The sequence below is a fragment of the Ambystoma mexicanum genome, chromosome 1q (genome assembly GCF_040938575.1).
Source record: "Ambystoma mexicanum isolate Mex_15411 chromosome 1q, UKY_AmexF1_1, whole genome shotgun sequence".
Taxonomy (NCBI): Eukaryota; Metazoa; Chordata; class Amphibia; order Caudata; family Ambystomatidae; genus Ambystoma; species Ambystoma mexicanum.
In genome coordinates this window covers 1,318,582,409-1,318,596,820 of record NC_090922.1, presented here as the reverse complement: position 1 = coordinate 1,318,596,820, position 14,412 = coordinate 1,318,582,409, and the positions used below count along the sequence as shown (strand labels likewise).

At 45.5% G+C, this 14,412-nt stretch overlaps 1 protein-coding gene across 1 annotated transcript in view; it reads left to right on the top strand.

Moving 5' to 3' along the window:
• Nucleotides 1-14,412, top strand: part of LOC138546981 (sterol carrier protein 2-like) — a 1,126,877-nt gene that overhangs the window by 134,546 nt on the left and 977,919 nt on the right. The gene's annotated exons all lie outside the window — the stretch shown is intronic.

Sequence of the window (14,412 nt, the reverse complement as noted above, 5' to 3'; positions counted from 1 at the left end):
GGTGTCATTGGACCTCAGGATGCTTATTTTCATGTGCCAATTCATCTCAAGCATAGAAAATACCTGAGGTTTGCATTTGGCAGTTCTCATTATCAATTTTGGGTTCTGCCATTCGGCCTAACCTTCACTCCAAAGGTTTTCACCAAACTGATGGCGGTGGTGGCAACGAGTCTCTGGAGAGGTAGGATTCACGCCATCCCTTAACTCCTCGGTGGGAAGGGTGAGAGGAATGGGCCGTCAGACGGGCCAGAGAAAATGTCCTTGTGGTGGATGAGGTAGAGGTACAAAGCCAGCTCAAGCAGCAGCCTCCTCCCATCGGCCACTGCATCAGCTGCCTCAAAATCTCTCTGATTTGTATTTTTATATATGTATAAATGTTGGACTTTCCTAGGTTTTCTTTCTACATGACACTAGTCTTTAGCAGGTTTTGTGGCCAGTGCAAGGGAACTTTTACAATAGTCACAGTTCACCAGTGGTGGGCAGACTGTCTCAGCATCTAGAAGAATGGCGAGACATTACTTCGGATGCTTGGGCTCTAGAAACCGTAGCCCACCGTTACTGCCTTCCTTTCATAAGGAGACCTAAGAACGATCTACCGGGGCACCACTCTTTGAGGATTCCGGATCCGCTCCTTGTGCAGGAAATATTAACCCTACTAGACAAAGGTGCTATAGAACCAGTGTCTGCAGCAGAGAGGAACACAGGATAGTACTCCCCTTATTTTTTAATACCCAAGAAGGACAGAGGACTGAGACTTATCTTGGACTTAAGATACTTGAACAAGTTCCTCAGGAAGGACAAGTTCAAGATGGTCATAACTTTCTCAGATCCTTGAGGCCCTCCAACACAACTATTGCTTGGTGTCATTGGACCTCCGGATGCTTATTTTCATGTGCCAATCCATCTCAAGAATAGAAAATACCTGAGGTTCGCATTTGGCAGTTCTCATTATCAATTTCGGGTTCTGCCATTCGGCCTAACCTTCGCTACAAAGGTTTTCACCAAACTGATGGCGGTGGTGGCAACGAGTCTCTGGAGAGGGAGGATTCACGTCATCCCTTACCTGGACGATTGGCTGATCAGGGTGCGTTCTCCCGAACAAGCCCGGGATCATCTCACCGTCACCTGCCACTCTCTTCACAGACTGGACTTCTCCCTCAATTACAAGAAGTCCCATATGACACCTTCTCAAAGCTCCAGTACATCAGAGCTGTACTAGATACATCCTTGGGAAAGGGCTCTCCACCCGAGGTGAGGGCTCAAGACATTCTTCAGATGGTTACCAAGTGTCATAATGCCTGTAGTCTGCCGGCCTTCCGATTTCTTGAGGTTACTCTGCCTCATGGCATCCTGCATTTTTCTGGTGCAAGAGGCCCACCTGAGAATGAGATCCCTTCAATGGGCTCTAAAACTCAATAGTCCCAGTTCTCAGGAAAGATGTCAGGCCTACTTCAGATTCCATCCAGGGTCTCACAGGATCTTGTGTGGTGGGCCTACAATCACAATATTCTGAAGGGAGAACCTTTTTGGTAACCATGGCCGGAGATAACAGTATTTGCGGACGCCTCACTCACGGGGTGGGTAGCCCATACCAATGATCTGACAATCAGCAGTCGTTGGTCTCCATCGGAGTCGAAACTACATATCAATCTTTTGGTGCATAGGGCAATCAGACTAGTGCTGAAGGCCTGTCTGCCCTCTGTACGGGGAAAGAATGTCCTAATAATGATGGACAACACAGTAGCCATGTACTACCTAAACAAGATAGGAGGTGTATGGTCACTACCACTGTGCAGAGAGGCAAGGCAGCTCTGGGACTGGGCAATTCAAGAAGGAATCTCCCTATTAGCAGTTCACCTAGCCGGAGAGGAGAACACTGCCGTGGACATTTTGAGCAGGCAGAGCACAGTCTCCCACGAGTGGGGACTAGCTCAGGAAGTCCTTCAAGGGATCTTGACCCTTTGGGGAACCCCTCAAGTGGACCAGTACGCGACCGGGGTTAACCGGAAGTGTGAACTGTATTGCTTCAGGGAATTTCCCCGAAGAGGAGCTCTAGGAGACGCGTTCGTACTGGACTGGGAATTTCCACTCCTGTACGCGTTTCCTCCAGTTCCTGTCATTCCTCATGTGATCAGGAGGTTGGGAGGTTTGGGAAACACATGATCTTAATTGCCCCGGATTGGGCCATGAAGACATGGTACCCGGACCTTCTGGACATGTCCATCTCTCCTCCGATGCGTATTCCACAAAGAGAGGCTCTTCTCTCGCGAGAGGAGGCCCGGGTTCGCCATCCAGAGGTCAAGACACTCAACCTTCACGCTTGGTTTCTGAAAGGCTGAGATATAAGGATTGGGACCTGTTAGGCAAAAACCTGTGCAGTTCCCTTAGGGACCACTGCAAAAAGTTTAAGACTACAGGTGTTGGCAGTAAACCCAATTGGTAGCAGTCTGCACCACCAAGATTTACCTGGTAGCTTTGGCTGAGCAGTCAGACTTCTCTCAAGAAGAGTTAGGCAGTATATAGAGTATACACATTAGGTACAAAAATACAGTAGCACAAGCAAACACTGACCAGAGCTTGGGTATAAAAGTATATAATTATTTATTTAAAAACACACTTGTAAAAATACACTGGCACTAATATGTCAAGCAAGTTCAAACACAGTCACTAGAAATATATACACCCCCCTGATTAATTATTCGACAAGTCTTAGGAAAAGAACAAGAACACCACTTATTATCAATACAGAGGTGAGCTCTTAACCAAGATGGCACTCCAATAATTATTTAAAAAGGGGAGGGAAAAGGCAGAATTAGGAAAGCACACAATACCAACACTTTTAAAAGAACCACAGCAAGTCAAGAAAGGCAGAGTCTACTGTAGAGAAAGAAAGTTCATAGGCCAGGCCCACTCTTGGAGAGAGCAAGCCGGAATGTGCCCAAGATCACACAGTTGAAGTACACTTTAAAAGTCTTTGCAGATAGTTCAAAAAGAAGTTGGATCAGTTCATAAAAGTTAGTTAACAGGGCCCAGGTCACCCCAGGATAGAGAGTCAAGGATTTACGGGACACCGTGAACAATCTGTTTCAAGGTAGAGCAGGCGGGACGCAGTACCTGAAATGGTGAGAAAGCTCCAGCGGGGGCAGTTGTTCCTGGCAGCGGGTGCAAGTCAGTGCTTCATCCAGGGGAAGAGAAGATCTCGACGTGGAGGAAAGCTGGAGGTCGTTGCACTGCCAGGGAAGAAACCAGCCGCAGAGTTTCCCGGTTAAAAGATACTGCTCTTTTATTCGCTGTAGTGGTGAAGCGTGGCTATCCGGCCGCCGGGGTCCTTGGCACGGGCGATTCGACCACGAGACGATCCAGGAAGGCGAAAAGAGGGCGAACTGGTTAACCCCACCAGTTCAAAGGAAGAAGACTCTCCAGGAAGAAGATCTTCTCTGTCGTTGGGAAGTGGTGAGTCGGTTCAGCAGGGCTCCACCGGTGGTGTCGTCGTTGCAGGTCGGCTCAGCTTCTCCCTCTTCAGATTCTTTAGGTCCTGTAGCGACCTCTGAAGTTCCAGTCCCCAAAGCCCTGCTTTTATGCAGAAAACCCCCATTCATCAGTCCTAGCTGTCACTCAAACATGCTAAGTGGTGAGCCGGGCGGCTCACCACTGGGCCAATCACACAAGAGTGCGACTTGAGTTGCCGAGGCAACTCAGTCCAGGGTGCCTATTCCCCCCTCCCACACATCCTGTAGACCCAGACAGAGTGGCACCACCTTTGGAGGCTTCTGTGTAGAAGCCTGGCAAAAGTGGAACAAAGGGTTCGACTTGGGTTGGAGTTACAGAGGCGAACACAAACGCCATTTTAAAACCAAGTCCTGGCAAAAAGACCCAACAGGGGAATAAATATTAAATAGATAACCCGGCGGTTTCTTTAACATTGCACCAAAAAAGTGGTGCGTTTAAAATGAATGGGAAAATCCCATGGGAAATATTCCGGTGGAATATTTCGCGTGGTAACCACTGCCACCAGCCAAAAATTCGACGAGGGGGGACTGCACAGTGCCCCCTCGAAAAACAGACCCAGGGGCAATCTAATTACCCCTACCAGTACTTCCACAATATGATGGTTTGGACTGGTTCCGTTCACAATTTAAGACTAGTAAAGTCAATGGTGACTTTGCATGCCCTGGGAGACAGTAGTCAGTCCCAGGGTATGGAGTCTATGTTTGGGGGTCACTATGACACCCCTGTGTTACTGCACTGAGGGTGCTGTGTAACACACATCCCAAAAACACATGAAGCCCTATGGAGTAAAAGACCCCATAGCCCATAAAACACATTACAAAGTCAAAGGACATTCTCAAATCATGCCTAAGAGTGGGAGAAAAAGAGTCTCACTCTTAGCAGGAGAAAAAAATAAACCCCAAAAATCCAGCAAAGCTGCTGGGGGACTCACTAGGTTTGGGAAATTAGCCTATACAGAGAATTCTCCCTAACACTCGCCCCCCCCCCCCAGACTAAGGGACAGGAGGATTTAATCCACTCCTGGATGAATCTCATACCTCTAGTTGGTTATAAACACCCTAGAGAGACCATCAGCATTTTGGTGGAGACACCCTGACCTATGTTCTATGGTCAAATCAAAGGTTTTCCTTTGTAAGCTATATGACCTACAAACCCTTTGAGGAACATCAGTCTTTTTAAAAGTATAGGGGATCTGGGTGACCAGTCCCTCAGAAGTTGGTACAACTTCTGAACCTGTGTTAGGCTTTTTCCAGGGGTCCTTATAAACGATTCCCTTAGATCTAGAGGGGCCTCCAGAGTTCCTCACCACTTCTCTGTTGGGAGAAGGTTGGGTTTTGGGCCTCTTGGTTGGAGGGGATGGAGATAAGCAAGGTACATGCTTCTCCTTTCCTCTTTGATCTACCCTTACCTACTTTAGGAGTTTCACTCCCAAGATTAGGATTTGAGTTGGAGTCTTCAGTAGAAGGTCCAACAGTCTGAAGGTTTTTGACCTTAGACTTTTCTTTTCTGGTTTTCCACCAGCACTGAGAATTACTAGTTCTCTTAGGCCTAGTTAGGGGTCCAGTTGGTCTATCCACCTCTTCCTCAGAAGCAGGGGGAGTCACAGACTCTAAAACTGGGGGAATAATGATGGAGCTTGGTTCGGGCTCCCATTTCCCTAACATTGTAGCCTAAAATTTAGCTGGGTCAGAGGTCAACTTACCAACACCAGGGTTTGTAATGGGGTTCTCAGTAGAGGTTCCCACAGGCTTAGAGTGGTTCCTTAAGGTGGCCTCTCTAGCCAATTTGGTTTGGTTCTGGGTCTCCATACTGGGAGGCCTGGGGGTACTGGAAACTACTCCTAGAGTTCTTAGATCATTCCCCAACAGGACTCTCCCAGGCACCTCAGTCTGAACACTGACAGGAATCCTCACTGTCATGTTATTACACTGAATGAGGGCTCGTAGAATTAGAACCATTTGGACAGGGCCTCCAGACATCTTAGTGGGACCTTTGGGTGCCTTAGCAACATCCTCAGGACTGAAAAAGCTTTCATCCACTACTGTTCTGCTGGCCCCAGAGTCTCGCCTGGCAGGAGTATCCTGGCCATTGACAAGAACACTGTCCATATAATAAACTTTAGAGTTTTCGGGTATGGAGTTGTACACACTCTTATTCTGATCACTAACCAGACCCATGGACTCTGCTGTTACACTTGCTTGAAGACCCAAAAGTTCTTCAGCAAAGACTTCAAAGTGAGCACTAGCCATTTGGACTTCCTCCTCAGGAGTGAAGGCTAAGGAGACTGTGCTGATCCCTGTAGGTTTACCCTTACATTTTGGATCTCCTTTGATATGATCAGTTGCCTTACAGACATATCATACTCCAAATGCTCTCTGAAAGGGTGGCTTGTTCTGACCTCCTTATGGTTGTTGACCAGAAGTGACACTAGCCTGATGTGGTTTCCCTTGGGGCTTACGCTGGTTATTTTGTTGTTTGGGGCCCTCTTTGGGTTGGGAGGTATTAGAAGTCTCTTGGTTCCCTTTTTGTGGCTGCCTTCCCCCATCCTTTTTCTGAGCGACCCCTGAATCCTTGTGAGTGGCCCTGTTGGCAACCCACAAGTCAGCAGCCTTAGCTAGCTTCCTGGAATCTAATTCCTTTGAATCAGCCAAGTGCTGTCTGTGCTCAGGAGAGCAGGCATCATAAATTGACTCCACCATCACAAGATTTCTCATTCCCTCATAAGTGTTCACCTTGTAACCCTTAATCCATCCCTCTAAGTTTTTCAAACACTCATTCACCCAGGTAGCCCAAGGGGTACCATCATTCTTTTTGAGGGTCCTAAACATCTTAAGGTACTGGGAAGGGGTCTTCCCAAATCCAGCTATCAAAGCTAGCTTCACACATTCATAATCCCTTCTATCCACGTCCCCCAACTCCATTACCACATCAGATGCAACAGGGGGGAGCCTAGAGAACAACCAGGGAAGTAACGCATTCCCTGAGATGTCCTGGAGCCCATGATTATACTCAAACAGAGCCAACCAATCCAACACATCCAATTTAGGCTCATACATGCCCACAATCTCTTTAGGCATCCAGGGTCTTTTGGGACTGGAACTCCTAGAGGATCCAGAGAGAGAAGCATTTTCAACAGACAATTCCTTCATCTCTAGCTCATGCTTGAGCTCCATTTCTTTGAGCCTTAGTTCAGATTGGTCAGTTAGTTTCCTGAATTCTAATTCAAGGTTCATTTTTTCTAGTTCAAGATATTGAGGACTAAGTGTGGGACCTGATAAAGGTCCAGTAGGTACAGCTGGTAGAGCAGACAGAGGCCTAGGGGGGACAGTCACAGCAGCCTCACCCTCCTCTTCTGACTCTTCCTCAGGATTATCAATACTTTGATCAATATCAATATCATTACTGTTATCTACATTCTCTGGGAGAGGGTTCCTCTGAACCATCACCCAGACTTTGGTTTGCTAACAACCTTTCTTTTAGCTCCATTTTTTTGCCTTTAGTCAGGAGATTCTTATGCTTACAGAGAACTCTTAAACAATCAGCAGTTTTTGTAGCAAGGGACTCTTGACTATAACTTTCCATAGTTGACAGGTTAGAAAATAAACTTTTTAGTGCTAAGCTTTGTGGTTAGTTCCACTAAGGTATCTATAAGCACACTAAAATGTATACTCAATACAAATCCCACCGCTGCCACCAGTGTTAGGCAGAAAGCACTGAGGGTGCTGTGTAACACACATCCCAAAAACACATGAAACCCTATGGAGTAAAAGACCCCATAGCCCATAAAACACATTACAAAGTCAAAGGACATTCTCAAATCATGCCTAAGAGTGGGAGAAAAAGAGTCTCTCTCTTAGCAGGAGAAAAAAATAAACCATAAAAATCCAGCAAAGCTGCTGGGGGACTCACTAGGTTTGGGAAATTAGCCTATACAGAGAATTCTCCCTAACAGGACCTCCTGGGTTACGTAATTGAGGTTTTGCTTTCGTCCAGAAGGTCAGTAACAAAGTCTTTGTACCGTTGCCGTTGGAATAAATTGTGCAACTGGTGCAGCGAAAAGAATGTAGATCCCTTTCTATGTAAAACACCAGATGTTTTATCCTTTCTTCTATCTTTAGCTAATCTGGGGCTATAGATTGGTACTATTGAAGGCTATTTGGCGGCGCTGTCCATCTTGAAGTGCTTGTCAGAGGAATGTTTCTGTTTCAAGATTCCACTGGTGACACCATTTCTAAAGGGGCTCACCAATGTGTTCCCCCCATCTCCTTTCCAGGTTGCAGTTTGGGGTTTTAATCTGGTTCAAAAATTCCTAATGTATGCAACTTTTGAACCCTTACACTCATGTCCTTTAAGGTTGTTAACCTTTAAAACCATTCTATTAGTAGCTCTAACTTAAGCTCTCAGAATGTTACAGGCTGGCAGGGAAAGACCCATGTAAAGATGTAAGGGCCTGTACCACCAGGGGGATGTCTACCTCTACAACTCCAAACAAAAAAGGGGATTGCCCGATTCCAACCTGGTCCTTCGGGCTATACAATATATATAGAAGCAACAGTGGACCAGTGTGTGAAGGATGACACCTTAAATTCGGTTTATCTTTTCATATTTATCGATCACAAATTTTAAAGTACAAAATCAGCTTTAATTATTATATATTTAGTTAAAAAAATGAATCAATTAACATACATAATTCGTACAATTTCATCAATACAATTCAATAAAAAAAACATTGCAATTCAATAAAGAACTTTTAGGCTCACTCACAACAAGTGCCCACCATTCATTCACTCTCTTTTCTTCCTCACACACTATTCCGCTCTCATTCAAGAATGACCAATTCTGTAGGTCACTATAACACACAATGTTTCATATTCTCTGGTTCCCTTTGACAATTTGTTTGGTAACCAACTCTGTATGTCCCTGTTCCTACAGGTTTTATGTCTACACGTGTTTCAGTTGTCGTAGGACTTCTCAATTTTAGTCCATGAGACATGCAACCTTCTTCAGGACAGAAACCAGGGCTCTCGCTATATTCACTTGGTAGGGTAGCCACACCACCTAAAAACAAAAATAAAACCATTATAATTTCTCTATTGTGTCATCCGTCTTAGTTCATATAGTCCTCTTAATGGATCAAGAAACGGACTCATGAGTAGTCATACAATCTGTCTCAACTCCACCTTTTACTCTGCGAGGGTGGTCCAGAAATTTTGCGAGGGTGGTCCAGAAATTTAGAATGTATCCAATTTTCATTTGCAGGTTAGAATCAGGACAATCAGATCTTACCAACAAAATGAAATATTAACAGCATCAATCTCAAAAACCTCAAAAACTATTTTAGAGGTTAACGAGAAGTTTCGCTCCCTCTGAGTCACGGTATGCAAACAATGATACAGCATCTGTGTCTCTGATGCATTCGTCGATGACCTCCGCTTTCGGTGTATTCTGACGAAGCCAGGGAGGCGGTAGATCGCCCAATGTCCAGTGAGGAGATACTGCATGCCATTGAATCGCTTACATCAGGCAGGGCCCCCGGTGCCGACGGTCCTACTATTAATTTTTATAAATGCTACAAAGCTCACCTGGCGCCTCGGCTTTCCGCCGAGTGGAAAGAGTCACACTGCGGGAAGCAGTCATGTTTTGTATTACTGAAGCCTGATAAACCTGCCACGCAATGCGGCTCCTACCACCCCCTCTCACTGATAAATAGCGATGTGAAGGTATTCGCCAAGGTGCTGGCCCTTCGACTCGCCCCATACATGATGTTTATTATTCACCGCGATCAGGCTGGGTTTATACCGGGGCGCTCTACGGCACTTAACCTTAGGCGTCTTTTCAATATGTGGGCCCAGATAGACCTGCAGGCGGTGGCTGTGGCGCTAGACATGCAAAAAGCCTTCGACTCTGTGTCCTAAGGGTTCCTGTGGGCTGTGCTGGAAAAAAGGAACTTTGGCCTACGTTTCATCTCGTGGGTGAGATTTCTGGAGGCCATCCCAGTGGCCAGTGTCTGTGTTAATGGACTACTTTCTGCTGCTAGGGGGGCTGCCCTTTTTCGACCCTGATATTCGCAGTGGTGATGGAACTCCTGCCTGATAGGATTCGACAGAGGCATGCCCACAGAGGCGTGAGATTTATAAGAGAGCCTGAGATTATCTCAGTCTACCCAGATGATGCATTGCTATATGTGCGCAACCCTGATGCTAACCTCGCTTATGCGCGATGTCCTCTACTTTGCCAACCTGTCCGGGCTCAAGATCAATTGCACCAAGTGCGAACTGTTCTCACTGACGGACGCAGAAGTGGCCACGTGAAACCTACTGGGCTTCATCTGGTCCCCATCGGAGATCAAATATATGGGTGTCATCATCACCTGCCACCAGACTACGTTATACGAACGGGATTATGGGATCTCTATGTCGGCGCTCTTGCAGAAGTTAATTGTTTGGGCAAAGTTACTAATCACAGTGGCTTGATGTGTTGCACTCCTCAAAATGGTGGTGCTTCCGTAGCTACTTTATCGGTTCCTCAACGTTCCACTCTGACCGGGGGCTGAGCTGTTAGAGAAACTTAAATCTGCCATCAACAGCTTTCTATGGCATATATCTGGAGTAGAGACTTAGGTATAGACATAAAAGACGAGATGTTGCATTCCATGTGTGCTTGCACAAGTGAGGTATCCTTAAACTCTAGATTTCGCCTAATCCAATTTAAACTGCTGCATAAATTTCACTACACCCCCTCTAGCCTGCAGCTCATGTCACCTGAACGCTCTTCTAAGTGCCCAAGATGTAGCACCGATAACCAGGATATATTTGCATGCTTTGGGCTTCTCCTAAAATGTTGCATTTTGGGAAGGGGTATGTGAGGTGGTGTCGGCGATGCTAGACTGTACTGTTGAACCATGCCCAATGACATGCTTGTTCCATGAGTTTTCAATTCCTCGGGGAGCTATAAGTGGCTGGCTGGACTTTGTATGTTACTAGCGCTACGCTATATACTGTTGCTGTGATTGCGCACTGGCAGTCCCACTGTGGACCAATGGCTTCACGCTGTCACACGGGCCTCTGACATTGAGGAATGATGGGTCATTATGCAATCGGCTGCCAACAGACCAACAGACATATGGCCCCCCTTCAGTACCTACCTGCAGTCACTGAACATTGACAATACTGGTGATGCAGATGCCCCTGCATGCCTCGACCTGTAACACTTCCCAGCATGGTTATCTCTGTGCCCCCATTTTACAACTCATTTATACACTCTATGCTAGATACCTGTACCAGTACATGTATGATTATACCGCTGAGAGGGTTTTTCGAAATGAACTGGTCACCTATGGCTCCGTTGTAATGTCAAGCAAATATAAATACATTTAAAAAATATATATATTTTACTGCACAACAATACAGGTATTCTTTGTGTTACTTTTATACATTTTACAATAAAAACCAGTGCTTAGAAGTAGCTGATTAGCAGCATATGGTGCATTAGAAATATCTATAATATTTCTATCCTAATATGTTATGTTGATTTATACTGTACACCGATACCACCCAATGGCAGTCTCCATGCACTTGTGTGGCTCTGCAAGAAAGAGGATGGGGTTGGTTAGTGAGGGAAGGATAATAGGATAGGTCCAGAACCAGGAGAAACTGGCATCTGTGTGTGTTGGTTTGCAGATCGTAGGTTGCGTGTACTAACTGGTTGTATCCATACTATTTATTTATTTATTGCATTTGTATAGTGCACACAAACCTTCAGGCATCAGAATGCTACGGTCCAGTTACATGTGTCCCATAGCTGGCGAGTTCTTGGTACAATAATAAAGAGTCGTATATAAATATTTAAAACATTTGAAACATTTAACATAGGGGTAAGGATAAGGCAATGTTTATACATAGATTCAGAGGCATAGACAGTACTGTTGCCATGCCAGGGACTACTAATGTATGCAGTGATGGCTCTCGTCAATTAGTCCAGGTGAACATGCTGGTTTTGAGGTCTTTTTTCAAAAGGCCCAATAAGAGTTTTTCGCCCTTAGGGGTTGTGGGAGGGCGTTCCAATGTTTTGTAACAAGGACGGGGAAGCTTGCTCCTCCTGCTCTGGTTCGTTTGAATTTGGGTTGGATCAGCCTGTGGGTGTAGGGTGTTCTGGTGGGCCTACCAGTTAGGTGGGGAACAATTTTCTGAGCTAGGTAGAGTGGGGCCACTTTGGATATGCATCTGTGGGTAACGGTGAGTGTCTTGAAGAGGATTCTTTGACGTATCGGAAGCCAATGTACTACTTTCCTGGACTCAGATATATGGTGATGTTTGGGAAAATTCAGTGCTGTTTGAAGGGCATTATTTTGAATTGTCTGGAGCTTCTGTAAATTGTGACAGGATGTGCCTGCAAAAAGGACATTGCAGTAGTCCAGTTTAGCACCTATCACTGCTCGTGCTTTAGTTAAGCAGTTGTCTTTTGATAGATATGGTCTGGCTGCAATGAGCAATTTAGTGTCATAAGCTGCAGATGACGATGTGGCATTGACTTGACGGAAGAGGGAGAGGGTAGCGTCTAAGTAAACCCCAAGGGTCTTCACGGCTGGCGATGATACTGTGATATAGTGCCGTCTATGTTGAACGCAGTGTAGTCTGCGCTTAGTTTGTTTAAGATTGATAGTGGACCGACCAGTCTTTTCATCGTTAAAGCAAAGGCCATGGGTTGCTATCAATGCCTGGATGGTGGTGTATGTGGTATTTAGAAGGGCAGAGTCTTGAGAATTGTTACCTGATAGTGGGAGGAGGATTTGTATATCATCTGCGTAATTAGTGTAAATGATGTCCTGCATGTCTAGGAGGTCGAAAAGTGGCTTGGTAAAGATGTTATACAAGGTGGGAGAGACACAAGAGCCTTGGGGTACTCCACAGTTGATGGGAGTGGGTGCTGCGCTAGTTTGGTCTGAGGATACTTTCATCACTCGACCTTCAAGGAAGGAGGTGATCCATGCTGCTGCTTCATGTGAGAAGGCAGTTGCAGAGGTGAGATGGTGACATAGGATACTGTGATCAACCAGGTCAAAGGCTGCGGATAAGTCTAAGAGGAGCAGCACAGCCGGTTTTTCCTTGTCTCTAATGTCGTCCATTTGTTTTTTTAGATCCTGTAGTGCTGACTCTGCCATGGCCAGGACGGAATCCAGATTGTCTGACACCTAGGATTTTGTTAGATTCTAGATGGCGTTTAATCTGGATATATGCAGCTATGTCTAAGATTTTAAGAAGGAAAGGGACCGTGGTGATAGGTCTATAGTTATTTGGGATGGCAGGGTCTAGTGATGTTTTTTTTTTATAGTGGTAGGACCCAGGCTGCTTTCAGTAGGGATGGGACTATCCCTGTTGAGAACGAAGTATTGATGAAAGTTGTGATGAAAGGAGCCAATACTTCTGTGCAATCTTTGATCAGGGGGCTGGGCATGCGTCTCCTTTACATCTTGAAGGCTTAAGGCTTTTCAGGATGTGCAGTGTGTAAAGCATGGTTATATTATGAAATGTGAACTGAGGGGTGTCAGATGGTTCACTAATGATACTTGGGCTAGTAGTGGTGTTTTTTGGTGTGATTTTAGTGTTGGCTTATTTGTTGGCTATTTTCTTCTGTAGCATTCCAATTTTTTTGCAACATGGTGTTTTGTATACTGGTGCACCAGGCAAGATCTTAGTTCTGGGATCAGGCTTGAGGGATGGGAGATTCCAGTTCTTTGAGGATGCCGAATAGCTTACACGTGTCGGAGTAGGCATTGGTAATTCTAGCGTTATACATGGAGGCTTTGGCCGCCGTGATGGCGTGTTTGTATTGTTTGACCAAGATGTTAAATTCCTGTTTGGAGGTGTCTGTTGGGGAGTTTTTCCAGCACGTTTCTGCTGTCCTTTTCTTTGATCTGAGGTCAGAGAGCTCTTGGGAGTACCATGCGTTGACGTGGGCAGAGGGTTTGGCCTTCTTTGGGTTAGATGGGCGATGGTGTTAACAGCATCAGTTAGTGTGTTCATGTAGAGCTGAGCTAAGACTTGAGGACCTGATGTGCAAGAGGAGTCCAATTTGAGTGGATCCAAAAAGGGAAGAATGTTTTCTTTTGTACGTTTTTTTGAGTTTCGGGCAATGGAGGGCGTTAGTCATTTGGCGGGAGTTTTTGGAGGTTTAGTTACTTGGATGGCAAAGGAGATTATGTGGTGTTCAGACCGTGTGCAAGCGTAGTTATTTTGTAAGGTAATATTGCAGTTAAAGTCGACTATTCAATCAAGGGTGCGTCCTTTAATGCGTGTGGGTTGTTGATTCATAGACAGAAACCTAGGGTGAGTAGAGAGTTTGCGAGGGAGGATGCAGCTGGGTTGTTGGGGTCATCTAACCATACTGGTAAGGTCCAATGCCTGAGACGTTTTCTGTGTGGCTGTTTGTTGTGATGGGATGTGTCTGTGTGTTTTATGTGTAGATTGGTAGGTGTTTGAGGTTGTGTGCGCTGTCTTGTTGTGTCCGTACGGGATTAGGTCCAGTGTCCGGGTTTATTTGTTGTAAGTGTGTGTCGCTTGTGTTGGGTGTGTGTTAGTGTATAGATTGACTAGCCGGGTGGGCACGTGATGGTTAGTGATTTGGCTACTCGCTAAGTTTTATGTGGCTACTCTATACAGTCTTATCTGTTGTGACAAATGACTAATTTCCACTATTCTATTTACGTGTGACGCATGGCTAATCTTCTCAGTTCTATCTAAGTGTGATGCATGGTTAATTTTCACAGCTCTATCTAGAAGTGAAGCATGGTTGAACTTCACAATTCTATCCAAGTCTTGCACGTGACTAAACTTCATACTTCTATCTACGTATGATGCATATGTCCACTGTGACTCTCCCATCCCTGCTCTCATTCAGTCCTCT